This window comes from Piliocolobus tephrosceles, chromosome 9 (genome assembly GCF_002776525.5).
Source record: "Piliocolobus tephrosceles isolate RC106 chromosome 9, ASM277652v3, whole genome shotgun sequence".
Lineage (NCBI taxonomy): Eukaryota > Metazoa > Chordata > Mammalia > Primates > Cercopithecidae > Piliocolobus > Piliocolobus tephrosceles.
This window is the reverse complement of record NC_045442.1, coordinates 22559890-22568120: the sequence shown is the minus strand read 5'-3', so window position 1 is coordinate 22568120 and position 8231 is coordinate 22559890. Positions and strand designations below refer to the sequence as shown.

Genomic DNA, 8231 nt, shown 5'->3' with positions numbered 1-8231 from the left:
TTGATATATGAGTCTACATTCATTTTTTTTCCTATCTCATGACTTTCCTAGGAAATTCTAAGATATATTTTTTCTTTATCTTTTTTTTTAAAGGTGTCTTGCTCTGTCACCCAGGCTGGAGTGCAGTGGCATGATCATAGCTCACTGCAGCCTCCAACTCCTGGGCTCAAATGATCCTCCCACCTCTGCCTCCTGAGTAACAGGGGGACTACAAGCACACACTACCACACCCAGCTAATTTTATTATTATTATTGTTGTTGTTGTTATTATTTTGTTGAGTCAAGGTCTTGCTATGTTGCTCAGGCTGGTCTCAAATTCCTGGGCTCAAGCGATCCTCCCACCTCAGTCTTCCAAATTTCAGGCATGAGCCACAGTGCCCAAGTGATATTTTTTATATCTTGTTTCTTAGAAAGAATCAGTGTGTATATCATTCAGCAAATATCTGAGCACTCACCAACATGCCGAGCACTGATTTAGGTGCAGGATATGTTAGCAAACATAACAGACCATAGTTACATTCTAATAAGGCAAGCAAAAGATAAATATACTAAGTAAATTTTGTGATTTATTAAAGGTTGATAGATACTATTTATAAAAAAGCAATGGACTTCTGGTTTCTGATGCAACATGTAAGGAGCTTGGAAGTTGTCACTCTGTCCTAACAAATAGAAAGCTAAACAAACTGAAAATCAACAACTCTTCTTAGATCCATCAGAGAATGGAGGACACAGAGCAAACTGAAGCCCCCCAAATTGGAGAAAGACACATGGATGCAGAGAATCACAACTTACTGGATCAAAAACCCACAAGCAGAAACCTTTGTGGGAACCAAGGGCAGAGTAGGAAAAACCTAAGCTATAATCGACAAACTGCTGGAAGCTCAATGTGGACAAGTCTGAGAGTTAACTTGTGGGGGAAGGTGATGGATATGTTAATGTGATTGTAGTAATTATCCCACAATATATGTATATTAAATCATGTACACTTTGAATATATTAGGTCTTGACAAATACTTTTAAAAACAAAACCTTAGAGGGGTATCAAAAATGGATCCCCTCCCTTTTCTCAGTTTTACCTCTAGGAGCCCTACCCGGTTCTCATAGTGAAGATTGAGAAGAAAAAAACCAAAATCTCATGTTTCCAGCATGGGAAGAGAAAAAGGAACCATTTTGAAATACACCAGAACATTCTGTATTTCTTAACAAAGCCTGGCCTCAAGAGAAATTATTTTATCAGAGCCTAACCTCCTGCCTACCCAATTCAGGGAAAGGGAAATACCCAACTTCAGTCACCTCTAGCTTTCCATGTGGGAGAAGGGAAATGTCCAATTCTATACTTCTTATCTGACTTAATTGGGAGTGGGAGAGGGGAAGCTAAGAGCATTTGTTGAGGTCACAGCACAGAAGCACAAGCTCACTAAAAGACTGAGACCTAATCCTAGGACTGTAGAATGCTTCCCCTCCCCACCACAACTTAGCACTACACCACTAAAGGCCTATTTACCTCAGTTCCTTTTAACCAGCACATTGTGGTTAGCTTTCAACAAAAAAATTACAAGGCATACTAAAAAGATAAAAACACTATTTGAAGAGACAGCAACCATCAGAAGCAGACTCAGATATGACAGATGCTGGAATTATCAGACCAGTAATTTTAAATAAGTAGGATTAATATGCTAAGGGCTGTAATGGAAAAAGTAGGCAGCATGTAGGAATGGGTAGGTAATATAGCAGAGAAATTCTACAAAAGAATTACAAATGCTAGAAATAAAAAACACTAGCAATAAAGAATGATTGGCTAGTACACTGGACACAGCTGGGGAAGGAAGCTTGAAGATAATGTGTCAGTAGACACTTCCCAAATAAAAAGCAAAGAGGAGAAAAAGCAAAACTAACTGGAACCAAATATCTAAAAACTGTGGGACAACTATAAAAGATGTAATATACATTTAACATGAAGCCCAGAAGAATAAAGAGAAAGAAACAGAAGTACTTCAGGAGTAATGACTAAGAATTCACAAGATTAATGTCAACCTGCAAGGCTGTTTAAACAATGAACAGTTAATGTAATCCATCACCTTAACAGGCAAAGAAGAAAAATCATATCAATAGATGCAGAAAAAACATTTGACAAAATCTAGCACTCCTTCATTACAACTCTCAGCAAACTAGGAACAGAGTAGAACTTACTCAACTTGATAAAGAACATCTACCTGAAACCTACAGCTAACATTATGTTTACTGGTAAAAAATAAAATAAAATAAAAAAACTTGAAGCTTTCCCACGAAGACCAAGAACAAGGGAAGGATGTTCTCCCTCACAGTTTCTTTTCATTATCTTACTGGAAGTGATAGCTAATGCAACAAGATAAGGAAAGGAAGTGAGAGTCATACAGACTGGGAAGGAAGAAATAAAACTCTGTGTTTGCAGATGATATGATTGTCTATGGAAAACCCAAAGGAATTGACAAAAACAACTGATGATAGCAAGTGATTATAGCAAGGTTGCTTTTGTTTATATACAAAAGCAAATTGCTTTCCCATACAGAGCAACGAATAATTGGAATTTGAAATTAGAAACATAATACCATTTATATTAATACCTCTCTCCCAAAATGAAATACTTTGGTATCAATTAAACAAAATATAAAATACACATGAGGAAAAATACAGATCTCTAATGATAAGACTAAATGAAGAGAGATTCCATGTTCATGAACTGGAAGACTTGATACTGTCAAGAAGCCCATTCTTCACAACTTGATTTATAAATTCAACATAACACAATCTCAAAATCCCAGGAAGTTGTTTTGTGGATATTGACAAACTGATTCTGAAACCTATATGGAGAGGCAAAAGATTCAGAATAGCCAGTGAAATATTTAAAGAGAAGAAAGAGTCAAGAGGACTGACATCACCCAACTTCAAGACTTACTATAAAGCTATTGTAATTAATACTGTGATACTACAAATAGATCAGAGTAACACTATAGAGTCCCCAAAAAGAGACCCACACACATATTGTCAACATTTTTGACAAGGAAGCAAAGGCAATTCAGTGGAGTAAGGATAGTTCTTTTAAACATAACAGTGCTGGAACAACTGGGCATCCATATGCAAATATAAGCAAATCTAGGCCTTAAACTTTTCACAGAAATTAACTCAAAATTGGCTATACCTAAATGTAACATGGAAAATTATAAAACTAGAAGGAAACCTAGGAGAAAGTCTAGATGCCTTTAGGTCTAGCAGTGACTTTTTAGATACAATACCAAACCCACAATTCATGAAAGACATCATTGGATTTTATTAAAATTTTTTGTTCTTCAGAAGACACTATCAAGAGAATAAGAACAACAGACTGGGAGAAAGTATTTGCTGAAGACATACCTGATAAAGGACTCACCCAAAATAGACAAAGAGCTCTTAAAACTCAGCGTAAGAAATGGAACAACCCAATTAAAAACTGAGCGAAAGATCTAAACAGACACCTCACCAAGAAGATATACAGATGGTAAGTAAGCTCATGAAAAGATGGTCAGCATCATCTATCATTAGGGAATTGCACATTACAACAATGAGATATGACTGCACAACCATTAGAATAGCTAAAATCCAAAACACCAACAGCACCAATACTGGTGAGAATGTGGAATAACTGGAAATAGCATTTATTTCCGGTGAAAATGCAGAAAGGTACAGTCACTTTGGAAGACAGTTTGGCAATATCTTACAAAACAAACCATACTCTTACCATATGATCATGCTTTTTAGTATTTACTCAAATATATTAAAACATCTGCTCAGAACCTTGCAATTAAATGCATACGGTAGCTTTACTCATAATTGGCTAACTTGCAGGCAATCAAGATGTCTTTCAATAAGTGAATGGATAAACTGTGGTACATTCATACAATGGGATGTTACTCTATTCTATAGGAGGAGGAGTGGCAAATACTGTAGGTATCACAACCAGACCCCTTGTATGCCTTTACCATTTTGATGCCCTCTGACTGCCTCTCAGGGTCACATAGAGAGCCTGAGGTGTCTGGGAAATCCCTAAATAAAGAAGTTACCAAGCCATAAAAAGACATGGAGAACTGAAATCCTTATTACTAAGTGAAGAAGCCAATCTGAAAGGACTTTATACTGTATGATTCTAACTAAATTATATTCTGGAAAAGGCATATGTTTAGTGACAATAAAAAGATCAGTGGTTGACAAGAGTTTGGAGGAAGGGAGGAAACGAATATGTAGAGCACAGAGGATTTTTCGGGTGAAAGAACTCAGTATGATATGGGAGATACATGTCATTACACATTTGGCAAAACCTGTAGAATGTACACCACCAAAAGTGAACACTATGTAAACTATGGTCTTTGGGTCTTAATATGTATCAGTCTTCAGCAACTGTAACAAATGTACCACACAGGACATTGGCTGGGAAGGCTGTGGGTGTGTATGGAATAGGTATATATGGGAGCTCTGTATTTTGCTCAATTTTGCTCTGAACGTAAAATTGCTCTTAAAACTTGTATTTGAAAAAAAATGATGTTGCTATTTCAGATAGGGTGGTATGGGTAAGTCTGGCTAAGAAAGTGCCATTTGAGTCTTACAAGAGATGAAGTTTAGCTATATCTGAGGGAAGGGCATTTTGGGTAAAACAGCTGATGTTTAAGGAAAAATGAGGCCTGTGTGACTGGAGTGAGGAAAAGCAAGTTGGTTAAGAGTAGATCATAAAGTCAGAGAGATGGGGAAGAGAAAAGCAGATCACGAGGCTTTGTGTGTCATGCTAAGGATTTTCGTTTTTATCCTGAATGAAGTGAATAAATGTAGCTCTGCCACTACTAGTTCTGTGACCTTAGGCAAGTTATTTTTACCTCTCTGCTCCAAATTTACTCATATCTAAAATGGGGATAATAAGAATACCTAACGATTAGTGTTAGTAATATGAGCATTAAAAGGAGTTATATATATATATATATATGGCTATTAGTATTTGCATCATTATTTTGAACAGGGGAATGACATTATTTGATTAGGTATTTAAAATGCTCCTGTTTGCTGTGTTGAACATATACAGAGGTAGTGATGAGGAGTAGAGGTTATTAGTGGCACAAGGGTGAAAGCAGGTAGACCAATTAGAAGGCAAGGTCAATAATCAAACAATAGCTTGGATAAGAGTGATTGCAGTAGAAATGGTGAGAAGTAGATTCTAGATATACCCTTAAATTTGTATTTTCTGAAAGATTGTATGGCAAGTGTGAGAAAAGGGGAGCGAAGGATGATTTTAAGGTTTTTAGCTTGAGTTCCTAGAATTACAAGAATCCCACGAACTGTAAAAAAAGTAGTTGCACATATCTATGGGATGCATGCAGTTATATAAGGATACAGTGTGTAATGATCACATCTGAGCAATTGAGGTGATGTCCATCACCTCAAACATTTATAGTTTCTTTGTGTTGGGAACATTCCAAATCTAGCTATTTTGAAATATACAATAAATTGTTAACTATGATTGCCCTACTGTGCTACGAAACACTGTATCTTATTTCTTCTATCTAACCATATTTTTGTACCTATTAACCAACCCCTCTTTAACCCCCACTCTCACTGCCCTACCAAGCCTCTGGTAACCACCATTCTACTCACTGCCTTCATGAGATCAATTTTTTTAGATGCCACTTATAAGTGAGAAGGTATGTTTGTTTTTCGTGCCTGGCTTATTTCATAGTGTCCTCCAGTTCTATCCACGTTGCTTCAAATGACAGGATAACCTTCTGTTTTCATGGCTGACTAATACTTGGTTATGCATATATACCACATTTTCTTTATCCATTCATCAGTTGATGGACACTTAGGTTGATTCCGTATCTTGGCTATTGTGATTACTGCTATAATAAACATGGAAGTATGGATATTTCTTTAATATACTGATTTCCTTTCTTTTGGATATGTACCTAGCAAAGAAATTATTGAACCATATGGTAGTTCACTGTTTAGTGTTTTGAGAAACCTCCATATTGTTTTCCATAGTGGCTCTACTAATTTACATTCCCACCAACAGTGTATGAGGATTCTTATTTCTCCACATCCTCAGCAGCATTTATTATTTTCTGTCTTTTTGATAATAGCTGTTTTAATTGTGGTGAAATGATACCTCATTGTGGTTTTGATTTTTATTTCTTTGGTGACTAGTGATGCTGAGCATTTTTTCATATATCTGTTGGCCATTTGTATGTCTTCTTTTGAGAAATGTCTATTAAGATCTTTTGCCCATTTTTAAATTGGAGTATTAGTATTTGCTATTGAGTTCCTTATATATCCTGGTTATTAATACTTTGTTGGATTAATAGTTTGCAAATATTTTCTCTCATTCTTTAGGTTATCTCTTCACTTTGTTGATTGTTTCCATGGCTGTGCAGAAGCTTTTTAGCTTGAGGTAATCCCATTTGTCAGTTTTTGCTTTCGTTACCTGTGCTTTTGAGGCCTTATGAAATCTTTGCCCAGATCAGTGGCCTGAAGTGTTTCCCCAGTGTTTTCTTCTAGTAGCTGCAGGTCATATATTTATGTCTTTAATCCATGTTGAGTTGATTTTTGTATACAGTGAGAGAGATGCCTATTTTCATTCTGCACATGGATATTGTTTTCCCATCATGATTTATTGAAGAGATTATCCTTTCCTCAATATATGTTGGTGCTTTTGTCAAAAATCAGTTGACTGTAAATGTATGGATTTATTTCTGAGTTCTCTATGCTGTTCCATTGGTCTGTGTTTCTTTTTATGCCACTACCATGCTGTTTTGGTACTGTATTTTGAGGTCAGATATTGTGTCTCTAGGTTTGTCCTGTTTGCTCAGGGTTGCTTTGGCTATTCTGTTTGCTTTTTGTGATTCCATACAAATTTTAGGAATTTTTTCCTATTTCTGTGAAAAATGTCATTGGTATTTTAATAGTGATTGCATTGAGTGTGTAGATCACTTTGAGTAGTATGGACATTTTAGCAATATTAATTCTTCCAAACAATGAACACAGAATGTATTTCCTTTTGGTATGTGTGTGTCCTTTTCAATTTCTTTCAGTAGTCTTTTATAGTTTTCATTGTAGAGATCTTTTATTTCTTTGGTTAAATTTGTTTCTAGGTGTGGCTTTTTTATAATTATTAGAAATAGCATTGCTCTCTTGATTTCCTTTTCAGTTTGTTTGCTCTTGGCATATAGAAATGCTACTGATTTTTTTTTTTTCAAGTGCACAACTAACATCATAGCTCCTGATTTTTGTATGTTGATTCTGTATCTTGTAACTACTAGTTTATCAGTTCTAGTAATGTTTTGGAAGAGTCTTTTTTTCTAAATGTAAGATCAAGTCATCTGCAAACACAAACAATTTGACATCTTCCTTTCTAATTTAGATGCCCTTTATTTCTTTGTCTTCCAGTAGGAATGGACTCTGGATGGGACTTCCAGTACTATGTTAAATAGAAGTGTTGAACATGGACATCCTCGTTGTGTTCCAGATTTTAGAGGGAAGGTTTTCAACTTTTCACCGTTCATTATGATGCTAGCTGTGGGTGTGTCGTATATGGCCTTTATTATGTTCCTTCTTTACCCAGTTTGTTGAGAGTTTTTACGATGAAGGGGATGTTGGGTTTTATCAAATGCCTTTCCAGCATCTATTGAAATGATCATATTTTTTTGTCCTTGTTTCTATTAATGTGATGTCACACTTATTGATTTGCATATGTTAAACCATCCTTTTATCCCTGAGATGAATTCCACTTGATCATCGTGATCTTTTTTATGTGTTGTTAGATTCAATTTACTAGGTTTTTGTTGAGGATTTTTGCATTTATGTTCATCAGAGATATTGGCCTGTACTCTTTTTTTAAAAATTATTATTGTATGATTTTGGTATCAGGGTAATGCTAGCTTTGTAGAATGAGTTTGTGAAGTATTCCCTCCTCAGTTTTTGGAAACACTTTGAGGAGAATTAGTTCTTTTAATATTTGCTAGAATTCAGCATGAAGTCATCGGGTCCTGGGGGTTTTTCTTTGATGTTAGACTTTATTACTTCTTCTTTCTTGTTATTGATCTGTTCAGGTTTTCTGTTTCTCATATTGCAATCCTAGTAGATTGTATGTGTTTAGAACTTTATTCACTTATTCTAGGTTTTCAAATTTATTGGCCTACATTGCTCTCATAATAGTCCCTAACAATTCTTTGAATTTCTGT

General features: G+C 35.6%; 1 pseudogene; it reads left to right on the top strand.

Moving 5' to 3' along the window:
* The window catches only part of LOC111538896, an 82911-nt pseudogene that overhangs the window by 4483 nt on the left and 70197 nt on the right, over positions 1-8231 (top strand).